The sequence below is a fragment of the Frieseomelitta varia genome, unplaced genomic scaffold (genome assembly GCF_011392965.1).
Source record: "Frieseomelitta varia isolate USP_RPSP 00005682 unplaced genomic scaffold, Fvar_1.2 scaffold_245, whole genome shotgun sequence".
NCBI lineage: Eukaryota > Metazoa > Arthropoda > Insecta > Hymenoptera > Apidae > Frieseomelitta > Frieseomelitta varia.
Window position 1 is genome coordinate 446,039 of NW_025109974.1, and position 14,146 is coordinate 460,184.

Genomic DNA, 14,146 nt, shown 5'->3' on the forward strand with positions numbered 1-14,146 from the left:
AACGCAAACAGCACGAATCCAGTAGAAAATCTGCCCAAGACCACAATGAAACTCTAATCCGTATAGCTATCTACAAAACAACTTCCTTTAGAAAATACATTTGATACCGCGATGGATAGGTGACACTAATAGCTGGAAACTTGCCGCGATAAAAATCGAAATGTAATTATCCACCTGAAACGTAACCATGCCCAAAGCGACACCCTTTAAAAATCCCTGGGTAATCGATCTCGAAACGTGGTCTATCGAGCGTGACGCAGTGGCATCCACCGGCATGCAGCGAGGGGCAGTGCGGGCGTCGTGCGTGGAGCAGAGAGCGGAGAGACGAGCACATGCATTCTCATAAGCCGCGACAAGGAAATCTCGTGGCTGGAGGCGGTCGGGCTGGCCACGGGCCCATCGGTCTCTCGGCGGTCGTACGCGCTCGGCTCGACTCGGCGTTCTCCGGGCGCGCTCCATCGGGGAGGCGGCGCGCGCCTCGTGTCTCACGGAACGCATCTCTCAGTGATTACCGTGCAGTCCTTGCGACACCACCTCTCAGCCTTTCTCCGCTCGCTGTTCTCGCCACAGGGGGTTGGTCGCGCGCGCGCCGCACCAACACGTCGAACCATCGTGAACCACACGACGCGACACGATATGATATATACGCGGAGTATAATTCGCTTCCCTCCGTCGAGCAGCTGCTGTTCGTTTTTCGCGATATAAACAGAGAGAAAGAGAGAGAGAGAGAGAGAGAGAGAGAGAGAGAAAGAAATCGCGCGCCCGATCCAGTCGAATCGGAGTGTACACAGTGATCAGAGTGACACTTTCGCGTGTTTTTTCTTTTTTTTTTCGGTTCGACGCGCGACACCAAGAACCGATCGAGTTTCGACGTAGCTGAAGGAGAAACCTCGGTCGATTTCAGTTGAGTTGAGCGGAAAGATCGTGGTAAAACGTTAATATCGAGCTGTCTCGCGGGATAATGGATCGGTCGCGTGGCGAGGGACGATGGACAATAGCAGGCCCGGTGGCTTGACGGGTCCTGCGTCAAGCTGCTCGAGCGACGGATCGCTACTATGCCGCACGTACGCGCGTTGATCGTCGCCCGAGATCGACCTTTCGAACTTTTCAACAAGTTGTAACGCGTCGACGACGCAGTTACGCTAGTCAACCCCTTCCACTGGACGATCATCCGCCCGCTTCGATCGGATTGTGCTCTTTTTTTTTTTTTTTATTTGTGCGTGTGTGTACTCCGAGCAAGCGCCAAGCGCGGGGGTGGAGTATCTCGTATCGCGATCCTTCGTGGACCGGAAGGATCGTACGAACGATGTTTACTTCTCTGTTGGCTCACCAGTGAATTGTCAGTGAGGGGAAAAAGTTTCCTCCGGTGACTTTTATCGGGGTTGGGTTAACGAGCCACGCTAATTGACCGAAGATCGAACAGACGATCCTCGAATCGTCGAAACAATTTGGCAACTGGCTGAAAACTTGGCGGAAACGTCTTCCTTTTTTGGAAATTGTGTAACACGGTTGGACGATCGTCTCCAAGTTCCGACAACCGTTTTGCAGTTCCCAGAGAGGCGATCGACTTCGAAAAGGAACAGGTAAGCGAGTCGTTTGCGTCTCCAGAGAGTTCTGAGAACTGTTGGTGTGAAGACTTCACTCGTGAGATCGTGTCGTGCATTTCGTGATACAATGGCACGCTCCAGGGAACGAGAGACTCTTGTTACTCTTTCCACTGAAATTTCGCTGTTTAGACGATTAGGGGTGGTCGTGGTCATCGTTAACGTTCTCCAGAGCCGTCGGATATTCGCGTTTGGAATAAAAGAAACGAAACTTGTTTCATCAATAGTTGAAATCGTTACGCTCGATATCTTCGTCGTTTGTGTTCCATCTGTTGTTTAGTGAAATAATCGAAAGATATCGCCATAAGTCTTTTCGCTCTTTTCTCAAGTGATTCTCAAGAGTGGTAATTAAATTTGCGAATTTTTATGCACTCGTAAAGAAATATAAAAAAATATTTAAACTACAGTGCAGTTCCCTTTTTTTTTAAATTACAGACTTTTCATTACATTATATTTCTTTAATTACTTTGTTTCACTTTGACAAGTATAGACATAATTGAAATAGCAACGAGGTCATTCAGACTACAAATATATTAACTGACTATAAGAGTTTGTAGCTGTTCACTTCGTTATATTTTCAGAATTTCTTCCTCTCATTTGTCTGGAATATAATTAAAAGGTATTCGATATTTCGAAGAGAATTCAGAATAGAATCTCCTGATTCTCCGTGCTTTCGCCGGCGGAATAATAATTGGGCCACGATGTTAAGAATAATTAGCAACCTTAACAACTAGGAAATGTAGGTTACCATTTACTCGTTTAATTAACCAACGTGTATATACTCTGCTGATGCGATATTTAAGTATTAACGTCGCACTGGTTTTCATTTTCTACGAAATACACATAACAAATTCCATTTTATTCCGCGTCGATTCATTTAATTGTTAACTAGACGACTCTCAACTGAAAACTTTCCATTGCGATCGCCAAGAGTTAGAAATGAACAATTACAAACTTTTACAAACTTTACGATTTACTTCATGAATGCTTTAGTGCGTTTTACATGCAGTTTTATTGAAATAAAAACTTCTGTCGTATCAATTTTTTAAGTCGAGCTCAAACGTTTTACTGATTTCTCTTTTTAAACTTTAAATACATTCTACAATCCGGTTACTCTCAATTAATCGAATGCTCCAAATTATTTAATTGCAATTATTTTTCTTTGTGATGTGATATTTATTGGAACAACAATCGTTTCGTATGTCATTTATAAAAAAAACACGTTGGCACAATTCTATACGACTTTGAAACGTAGGTTGTTTCAACATTATCTTAAGAACTTTGTTTTTGTTTAATGCAGTTCTCGTGGAATGCACTAATTCTTTTCTTTTTTGTGAATTTATTATTTTAATAGAAGCAGTCCAGTAGAAAATATCACGAGGATTTCGTTCGTTTTTCTCCTAATTGGGCACCTAATTATTCGTAATACAGCGACGATTAGTCCGGCTAATGACGGTCCTGTCGATAATTGCCAATCAGGATGATCACTGGCTCGAATAACTGAAATTAAGCATTCGAGTCTTTGGTATCGCATCGTCATCAGTATCAATTGCACGTTAAAATCCGCGAGGCGCAACTTGGATCGCGATATCGCCGCGAAATTTCAAGCAACGGGAGGGGGGAGGGGGCCCGCTCGTTCGCCGCGTTATTACGTACAGTATGCTTTAACTATGCGCAAAATTCGAGCCAAATTACTAGCTAGAACGTCGCGCGTGGCGTTCCCCTCGTTAGCGGAGACCAGCTCACTAAGAACTCCGTTGTGCTCTTGGCATTCGTGGTTCGGAATCCACTTAAAACTTCGGATCCCCGGGTAAATGACCACAGTGGTCGATGTCAGCTAATACGAAGGCGAAGTGTGTACACTCGGGGGAAAAGAGGGGGCAGAGGTAACGGATTAAAAGAATATCCGAAGTAGGTTAAAATGTTTATGCGTTTGTTGAAAAATTTCGGAGTGCAAGGATGCATTGAATGAAAGACTACGTAAAAATGAAAAGTAACAATGAAGGAGGGTGATAAATGTTGTACTTAAGTATTGTTAAATATTAAATTGTTTTGACACATTAGCGACAGTAGTCCATTCTGATGTATATGTCATTCTATTTCCCGATTATCATCTATCTTTCGAATTTTCTTTCGTCACTGTGCTACAGTTTGTTTGATCTCTTGTTGGTGAAGATCTCGATGAATCTTCTGGCAAAAACTTTGTCTAAATTTAACCAGAAGCTCTGTTTAAAAAAAAAAAAGTTAGAAACGCATATCCGATAGATGGCCTATTTTTATCGTTGCATTGTACAAACCAAACAGATTTCCACCCAAAACTATAATTCCTCTATCGCTCTTGTAAAGACGCAAGATTGCACATACGTCCGCAGTCAACAAAGACGCTCTCCAAAATTTGATCGAAATCGTAAAGCGACGAAACGAGAAAGAGGTAGAACGATGGGACGACAGATTTCGCGGCAGAACTTTAATTACGGGATTGTTCGAGAGGTGGGGCAAATGGTTGACGAGGGACGAAGGCCGAAACAGAGGGTTTTCCTCGATCGGAGGCGTCGTTAATGGTGTGAGATCGGCTTGCCGGGATCGTTTACACAATAAGGTGTCGATCAGTCGGAAACAATCAGCGCGAATAATAACAGCGAGAGTGAAGAGCGTGTTCCATTCAGAAGAACGCACAGAAGTCGAGTTGGTAGTCGGACACGGCGGAGACAGCGAATTGAATAAGGAAGAATGGCTGTAATTCACGTCGGTCTTTCTGACGTCGCTTCCGCTTTTCCGTCGCGCTTATTCATTTTTACAGCAGTTGCGTCCGATACGGGCGCGAAAGATGCTCACGACCCAGTTTGAAAGTGCGAACGACGTAATTATGATTTAGCGTGGTCGCGCTGATACTTTCCTTTTTCTAATTTTTTCCTTCTTTCTTCGCTCCTTTCACTCTTTTCTCTCTCTCTCTTTTTTTTTTATTATTCTAGTCGTTCTTCTTCTTCTTCCGCCTCTCCGACATTTCGTCGCAAATTCAGTTGTGAAGCACACTTGTGAATTCAGTTCACGCGAACTCTCCTACTGTTCGAACGCTATTTTTTTCCATTTCTTCTCTCTCTCTCTCTCTCTTTTTCTCTTTTTTATTATTATTTTTTTTTTAATACCTCTTCCACTCGAGAACGACGCGGATCTTCGCGAAAATGACAACGAAATTTGTCATATTCAATTCGCGGGAATTCTATTTTTTTTTTTTCTCGTCGTTGTTGCACAGTTGACTGTTCCACGTTCGCGCAAGCCTTTCCCCTCTTTTTTTTTTCTCTTTTTGGTGCTCTTCGCGTTTCACATGTCGATGCTTCGGTACGTTGAAAATTTTTAGTCACGATACGTTGTACGCACAGATATTGGTCGGTCGGGTTCGAGAAGTGGATTTAATGATACGTATATATATATATATATACTTGTGCACGTAGATCTCGACATCTCTGAGCTTGGATTTCGATGGCACGGTATTTAGAGAGTAATTACGGTTGAAACCTTAGAAAATGGAGAACCGTCTCTGGTTTCTGGTCCTCGTACAAGATCTTCAAGGATCGTATTGTCCTTTGACCCTTGTTGCGGTTAATTTGAGGAAATTCATTCTTCGCGACGTAATGAGGGAAATAGCGCGTAGAATTCGTTTGCGAACGAATTTTCCTCGAGTTTGCGCGAGAAATATGTCTCTGAACGCAGAATAACGATCCAGACAGCAGATAGTACATTATTTAGTTAAGTTCCACGAAAACGCGTTCAGATAAATTGAAGATCGTTGAATAACAGGAATAGATTACGATTTTTATTAATTAATTAATTTATTTTTTCTACAAAAGAGCTTGAAGAGTTTTAAAACTCAGCACACCTTGTTAATCGTAGAAACGTCGTTTATCAAAATATTAAAATATCGAAATATTGTTCTTGATAATTGATATTTAAAAGAACTTTGTCAACTGAGAGACTCGTTCCATTTTATAGCTATAAAAATTGCATTAAGAATCACAAAATTAATTCTCAAGATATCACACGCTGATAGAATCATTTAAACAATTTTCCAAAGAAGAAAAGAAACTTTTGTATCCTTTTCTTTCCTTTTGAAAAAATTGTCAAACCACGACCGAGATCGACCGAAAAAGAAAAGCAATATTCGCCGAAACGAACATTTCAATTAATTAATATCCCTCCTAATTCGAGATGCCGGCAGATAAATAATCAGCTTTGCGCCGCCGCGTTCGATAACACCGCCGCCGCGTTGGAATCGTTGATGTTTCAATGTTTACCTGCCCCGGCGAAACTCCACGGCCCGATAATTACGAACGCTTTTAAATACAGAGGCTTCGATTAATAAACGGACATCGCGTTGCCGCTTACCGATGCTTGGCAGTTAATAAAACAAGTAGCAACGTTGTTTCGTCGGTGCGAATCCGATCAAAGGAGAACACAGATCCGGTTCGAACGATTCTCTCAAAATTAGGTTGCTCTCTCGGTATTTTCGCGAGGAACGTTTTGCCTCGATTTCACCCGAATTGTTCAACGATCTTTTCTCTTTCTTTCTTTCATAATACGTTGTAACGACACAAGAAGAGTATCGCGAGATACGAGGGACGAGTTGCAGTGGAATCGAACTTGCAGAGGGATTAGACACTTGTCACTCGTTGGCCGGCAATTTTCTCAAAAGTGGCCCGCCATCGAGAAAACAATTTGGCCGGGCCCGTAGACGCAAATAAGAAGGAGCAGGTCCATTCCGGAGGACACAGTCGTTTCGGTGCGATTCTACCTGCTGGGAATCACTACCCGGTGATTTTCGCCGGTTCGTCCGTGTCAGATCGGGAGACCCTCTTTCATGTTTTCTCGCGTGTATTCATTACGGTTCTTGTGATTTGGGGATATTGTGGTTTCGCTCTTTTTTCCTTTGCTTTTACATTTATTGGGTAATCGATTGGTCACTGTTTCGCGAGAAAGATGGTCCGGCGTATCGTTGAGTTTCAGCGTGAAACTCTTTCATGAAATACTAATTACGTATGATATTTACGTTATGATATTTATTTATTAATATATTATTATTTATTATATATTATTTGTAATGGCTGTAAAGGTTTTGCACATGTTACTCTTATTTTCGAATGAAAGTGTTCTTCTTTTTTATTTTTCCTTAAATTTTTATCGATACGAATGACGCAGAAATTGGTACGAGATTATTTTGACAAGACACCTGGCATAATTTTGCTCTATCCAGGTATCTCGAGTGCCAACTCTAATTCTAATAGTCGCGAACAAACAAATCTCATCAGCAAGTCGATGGAAGATCTGGATGCGAGAGATTCCGCCCCATTCGTTTATATTTCTTTTAATACTCGACGGACGAGTCCATGTTCGTTGAATTTGAGGTACGTTCCGCGTGTGCCAAGGTTCACGCGGAAATCTCAGTCGGTGGCTGCTCGGTACGACGACGACGGCTGCTGCTGCTGCTGCTGCTGCTGCTGCTGCTGCTGCTGCTGGCCCGAATTCGTGAATGAGGATCGTCGTCGGAAAGCGCATTAAAATTCCAAGAATATTCATAAAGCGCGCGGACTCACGGCGCGAGCGCGGCCGCACAAAAGACGGAAACCAAGCTCCCCGGGCTTTTCCTGCTGCCTGAAAGACTGACGTTGCATTTGGCCGAGTGCATATCTAGCGCAATCGAATTCCCGTGGCCGTCGCCGTCGGATTCGCCTATTGTCGAACCTCCCCCACGCCACAGCGCTCATACGACGAAGAGAGAGAGAGAGAGAGAGAGAGAGAGAGAGAGAGAGATCAGCTGAAGAGAGGATCGTTAGGGGTTCAATCTGCGAACCCTTCGAGCTGACCGCCGAATAGCTGCACGCGCGTCCTCGCATTTACATGGAAATCTCGAAGCGAGGCTGGCTCCTCTCCGGTCGATTACATTCCGCGCATTATGACGTTTCGTCGTTCGTCCTGACCTCTCTTAAGAATCCAAGGAATCTTATCCACTGCTCTCTGTTTCCCCCGACGATCCGGAAGAGCTTGCCGGGTATCTCGCGAGATCTCTGCCTCTCTTTCGTCCGGGCTTCACGTTGTCTCCGGATCTGTTGCGAGAATTTTCTCGAGAATTTTGGCCTTTCATCGAGTCCTTTCTTCTTTTTCCTTATTTATACGTTGAATCGTTTCCGATTCTTCGGATTGGACAGGCGCGCGTGCGTTGCTCAGTGATTGAAAAGAGAAGAGTCCCCTGAATTCCCTCCTTTTTCTCTCTTTTCATTTTTATCTTACTTTAATTGTTTCCGATTCTTTAAATTGGACGTGCGCGCGCGCGCGTTGCTCAATGGTTGATAAGAGGAGATTTCTTAGAGTTTTTCTTCGTTTATTTCTATCTTAATTTAATTGTTTCTTATTCTTCGGATTGGACGCGTTGTCTGGTAGTTGAAGAGAGAGTATAGAAGAAAGAGTAAATAACTGGCATGATCATGGTCCGATCACTGTGACTGCGAGTCTTAATTACGTTGAGTGCTGTAATTCGTCGTTGCTCCGTTTATGCGAGTGAAATCTTAGGTGAAATTCATTTCTGTCGGCTGAATCTACTTACTTGAACGTGAGCGGCTGACGAATGTATTCGAAATTTTAGAATTTAGTAATCGTAAATTTTGAACTAACTAATCGTAAATAAAACTAACATATATATATATAAATTTCAAGATATTTATTGTAAATATACAAGCAATTAATAAAAAAAAAAAATTAGAATAATTATCTCAAGCGTATTATAATTGTCAAAGATGACCCCTGATCGTAGCTGTTTATATGTAATATAATATAATATTTTTATCACTTGCAATGTATTACAATTTTCATATATATATATTTAGATCTGTTTCATACTCGATCAATACAATCATAACGTAACGTTATTCGAATACTTTCGCGAGCAACTGTATGCGAACGAAAAAAATCACAAATAATCGGAAGAAATCGGTGAACTCGAATTACATGTACTTGTAAATTAGTTTATGCGTACAAATGAATTATCCAAAGGGAAGGGCAAGGAAGAGGAAAAAGTCACACTCTCGTAGACGTGGCGTTTACGTTAGATTCCAGTATCTCGAGGTAATCGAAAGAAGAGCAACCGTCGACATTGTTCCGCGGCGAAGTATCGTCGGGATTGTCCCATAAAACCCCTCGGCTAAGCCGAATTTCCGTGGAAAACCTCGTACAGAGCGACAAACCCTCTCTCTACCCTCCAAAGGATCTCGCGAAAAAAAGAGAAAAAGGACAGCGAAACGACGCGCGACCATTTTTCGAAAAGCGGCCTGGCGAAAAACCAGGACGCGATTACAACGAATGCATAACGTCAGCAAGCGACACGTAGGGGAATCAAAAAAAGGAAAGAGGAAGAATAAAACTGGAGAGAGAAAGAGGACAGAGGCAGAGATAGAGAGAGAGATAGAGAGAGAGAGAATCGTCTCGCAGCAGCAGCTAGCAGACTGCAATGGGTGTGCAATCGCTGTTGGAACTGAATACCGAGCCTTTGCACGCGCGAGAAAGGAAAATCAGCAGAATGGGATTCGCGCGTGTATGCGTGCGGGCGAGACTCTGATAGAAAGAAAGAGAAGAGAGAGAGAGATAGAGAGAGAGAGAGAGAGAGGCAGGCGTTGCGGATGGTTTTGGAACGCGTGAAAAGGCGAAAGATGGCGCGGAACACAGGGGGTGAGCGTGAATGGTGGCGCGATCGAGTGAAATTTCACGTGTTAACGTTTGCAACGCGGCCGATATCAACGTGCGCGAAAAAGAAACGCGTTTCAATGGGCGGGAGGGGATTCGGTGCGTCGCGAAGCTCTCGCGAGTCCCGGCGTTAACGAGTTTTCAACTTAGTTCTTTATTTCTCCCGGTCGAGTTATCCGCGCCTCGAATCGAGAATCGAGCTCTTGGTTAAGAGACAGCCGAGTTTGTTCGACCGGTGGCTGATGAGGTAAAAGAACGGAGGACAATGGGGATTTTTCCTCGGAGAAATGCTCGCGAAGTACACGCGTGCTGTTGTAACAGGAAGGGAACGTCTTCATGGAAATTTTTGATTACGGGGAAAAGAGGAAAGAGGTAGAATACACGGAAGGAAGAAATTCGTTACAGGGATTTGAATAAAATGATGGATAACGAACAGACATGTATACGATGGAACGAGTAACGTAGTCTGTTGTGATTCATTTGTAATGTAATAACGCGACATACGTTCTTGATGTTCGATATAATTTGATTTACATTTAACGTATAATTTTAATAACATGCTGATCCAGGATGAACGTTACATTATTAAAATACAGATGGTATTCGAACGTTTAGTTTCCGTATTCAATGGAAATTATTATTATACGTATTATGTATATTTATTCTTCAAAACACACTCGGAGAAGCGCAAATGTGTAAAAGTTAAACAGCGTTATAACGTTATAAATATTTCTCACTCGCTCGTGACAAAAGTATTCGTCGATTCAATCGATTACTCCTTTATCGCGCCGACGTAAGGAAAACCATTTTTCAACGGCCGAGAGGATCGTTTAATTTCCGTCTAGGTGATTCGTTTGAAAACAGGTCGAATGCCCGCGTTGAATTTCGATACCACCTTGACGATGTTTCATTTCTTTCGTTTTTCTTTCATTTATATAACCAATTAGAAAGCGCTTCGTGGGCTTTTTCAGTGGGCCGATGCCGTTTCATTTTTCGGCTCTTTCATTTTACAATCCGCCTCGTGTGTAAGCGCGTTACGAGTCGTTAACGCACAAAGCCCACTCGATCTTGCATTGATCGTTTTCAATTTACGAGAATGCCCGCTGCCTTTCCCCATTGTCCGGGGAATCGCGAAATTTTTCGGTAGAATGGCGTTTATTCCATTCTCCCAAGGAGGATATAGTTCCAACGCGTTTCTTTTTAATATTCAATCGAGCAAACGCCACGATGTATTGGCCTCTATTTCCTGGTTAAAAGGCATCGTTTTTCTCCTTCCCTTCGCACAATGAAATCCTGTTCGCGTGAGAAAGATTACAGAAGGCTAATTAATTAGTTCGCCGTTGCCCACGATATAAACGACGGGATAAACGACGTTAACTGCAAACGCGTGTCAAAGAGCCAGTTGTTTCTTTCGCCAGATGTTAAATTGATAAAGTTAATTAATTAGACAAAGAGGTGGGAAAAAAATTCGACATTGTTGGGGTAATTATGTATTGTCGTGTCAAGCGAGAATGAATTCCCAATGGCGTTACGACGACGTTGGTCAATGAGTATCAGTGTCTCCTCTACTTTTGAATCTAATTTCTCGAAAAAAAAATTTTCTTTTACTGTTCCTGTGAATTTTTCTCGACAGCTGAATGCTCGTTTAACTCGTTCAAATTTCGGTTTGGCAGAACATTCTGTCATTTAATATTCGACGAAACGTCAAGAACAATACGACGAATCGAACGTGGCCGAATTGAACTTTAATCGAGTTAAATCGAATTCTAATTCATTTCACATTAACGATCTTCTGTGCGTATTTTCTACGCGCTGAATTTGATATTCAGCGTTATTAAATTTCTGATTTAATTACTCGAAAATTTAATTTTCCAACTCATATTCAGAATTGGAAGAATTAAGAAACATCGTAGGAAATTAATATTTTAATTATCGACTTTGTTTCGAGATTTAAAAATTAAAATTAATGACTGTCGCGTGACGTCGCTGCAGTGTCACATAAAGCTATTTCTGAAAGCAGTTATTCATAGCGTTGATACACTTACAAATCTCCAAATCTTTCTTATTTATTTTATTCGAACGTCCAACAAAATTCGAAATTGTTTCACAACGCTCTTCTAAATTTTTAAATCTTCAAAGCGAATTGACTTTTATTTAATTTTCATTCAAACATCTAACAAAATTTGAATTTTCTTTTAAATCGTTAACACAGCTTTAGCAACAAGCTGGATTATCAACATTTCCTTAGTAAGCTTAATATTTTAAATCATTGATACATCTTTAGCATTAATGTAGCTTAAAGTAATAATGTAGCTTTAGCCATCCATTTCACTCGAACCTCGAAATTACGAATTTACTTGATTTACTTTACTCAAACATCCGACAAAATCCAAACTTTCTTTTGAATCATTAATATAGCTTTAGCAGTGAATGTTTTAAATCATTAACATTTTCTAAGCAAGCTTAATATTTCATGTTGTCGTTAATATTGCTTAAAGCAATAACGTAAGTATTTCATTTCACTCGAAAGTCCGATAGAACAATCGTCATTCTAACAATTCCTGCGTCGCGGGTTGCAACGCGAGTTACATCGGAACGCAACTGGAACGTCCTCATCTCGATCCGAACGTCACAGCGTTAACCATTTAATCGCACGGCGTGCTGATCCGGCGTGGTTGACGCAATACTCGTCACGTGGGCCGCGTCAATTGAATTCCATAAAAGCCAGTTGCGTTCGTCGGCTAACTCGTCGCCCGGCGACGCAGTTTCTCTCGTCCCGTCTTTGTACACACTTTGTCGTCTAAGCCACGCGATTTTCTCTGTTCAAAGGTGGTGACGACCTCGAGCGAGCGAGCGAGCGACGCTGAAGCTCGCGGAACAAGGGGCGAAGGAGAGTCGCCGAGCGAACTCGCTGGAGAAAACACGAGAAACGAAGAGTACCAGCCGTGGTACGCGTGGACGGTGAACGGAGAGCGAGAGGAAGCGTGGAGGAGAGAAGAGGAAGACAAGGGGTGGCGGCAATCGACAGATGAGAGTTTGAGTCGCAGAGAGTGGTTTCGAGTGGAGGCTGGCGCGAGTTAGCTCGACTCGAGGAAGGGTGGTGGAGGAGCGTCGAAAGCACGGAGCCAACTAGAAGAGGGAGCCTCGCTTGGGGGGGAAAAAAAAGAGGGAAAGAAAAGGAAGGAGGGTGGCCCGTGGCTCTCCTCGCGCGCGAAGGGAGAGACGACGTGTTGGAGTAGAGAAGGATAGTAAGGACAACTTCCGTGTGCTTCGTTGAAGAAACAGAAAAAGAGAGAAAGAAAGAGAGAGAGAGAGAGAGAGAGAGAGAGAGAGAGAGAGAGAGAGAGAGAGTGAGTGGAGTGGGGAGGGAAGAGGTGGAGGAGAAGCGGTGTGTCGTTGACGTGACTACGAGTGACGTGACGTGACGTGACATCGAGGCGTCGAGATGCTCCTGGATGAGATGGCCGCCTCCGTTCACACGTTGCTGTCACTTCTTCTCGTGCTCGGTGCTTGCACGCTGTGCCGCGGCAGGATCACGAATCAGGAGATAGGTGAGTGGACAAATATCTCCAGCTTTCCTTGCTTCTTACTTCTACGCTCGTCCCGTACTTACACTGGTTTCGCGCGAATATTTTTCCGGGGTAGGGAAGTTCTTTTCTTCCTTTTTTTCTTTTTTTTTGAACGACGTGTCGTCACTATATTTACGAAGAAAATGTTTTACACTCCCCCGCGAAATTGTGTTTTCGTGTTTTGACGAGAGGACGTTGAGAACGATCACGATTCGGGGAAATTAAGAGCGCGTTGATATTGGATTAGTCGCATCGCGAGGTACGCTTGAAGCCCGGTTTTCGGCGTTCCTCGTGCCGCTTCTACGTGAAACGTGTACCGCGGCACATTCCTGATATCCTGTTTACACAGGATGCTTCTAATTAAAAACGCTGTAACGCACGCTTTTATACTTTCGCTTTGAACGACCACGTTTGGGTTTGACGTTGGGACATCCTCAATTACGTCAGGGAAATGTAATATTTGCAGGTGAATTAAGATAAACTCGCGAATGTATTTAATTCGGGATGCATGTATGTACGTCCGAGGCGAGTTTCTAACTGCCCGCCTTTTACGCGGCAGTTGGAAATTCGCGTTGCAAAATATGAATTATTATTATTAAACTTGGCAAACTCTCGGTCGGTGACCATCAAGTTGCTGTTCAAGGCCACGAGAGAGCCAGAAGTTCTCCAAACAAGTCGCGAGTCAAGATATCCATTACGAGGTAATTTATTTACAGAAGACAATTGAAGTTTGCAACTTCTTCTCTCTATCTTGAAATCCTCTCCCTCTCTCGCAGCATTGAACTGTCCAAGGTCATCTTGAAATGATTTTTATTAAAATTATTTGAAAAAAGAAGGGAAACAGCAACACGGAAAAATTGATTTCAGATCAAGTACCATGCATTGTTACATTCTTTTTCATCATTTGGAAATAACTCGCTTAGTGGTGAACTCTTGAGCGTGTGAAAATTAAAAGAATCTCGGATAGATGAGAGTTGTAGCATGAAGTAACAGACATTCCCTTTGGATTAGGTACGTGTAACAGAGCAGCAAACAACGTCATCATTCTCGAAAAGAAATATTACACAACCTGTCAAAGTTATCGTAAACTCGATTCCTATAAAATGGTACCATCCACCGTACGATTCAGCTCCCTTCTCCCTTTAACTTAAAAATTTAAAACGTGCGCTCACATTCCGACAATTATTCCACGGAAACCGTGTGCTTCCTCCTCTGGTAGTATTCGTTCGTTCGTTCGTTCATTTC

General features: G+C 42.8%; 1 long non-coding RNA gene across 1 annotated transcript; it reads left to right on the top strand.

The window, feature by feature from the left end:
• The first annotated feature begins 518 nt into the window (after positions 1–518).
• LOC122528095 lies at positions 519–12,499 on the top strand. The gene is made up of 2 exons (XR_006306489.1): positions 519–1,583; positions 12,162–12,499. It is a non-coding gene; the product is annotated as an uncharacterized LOC122528095 (long non-coding RNA).
• Positions 12,500–14,146: the final 1,647 nt, after the last annotated feature.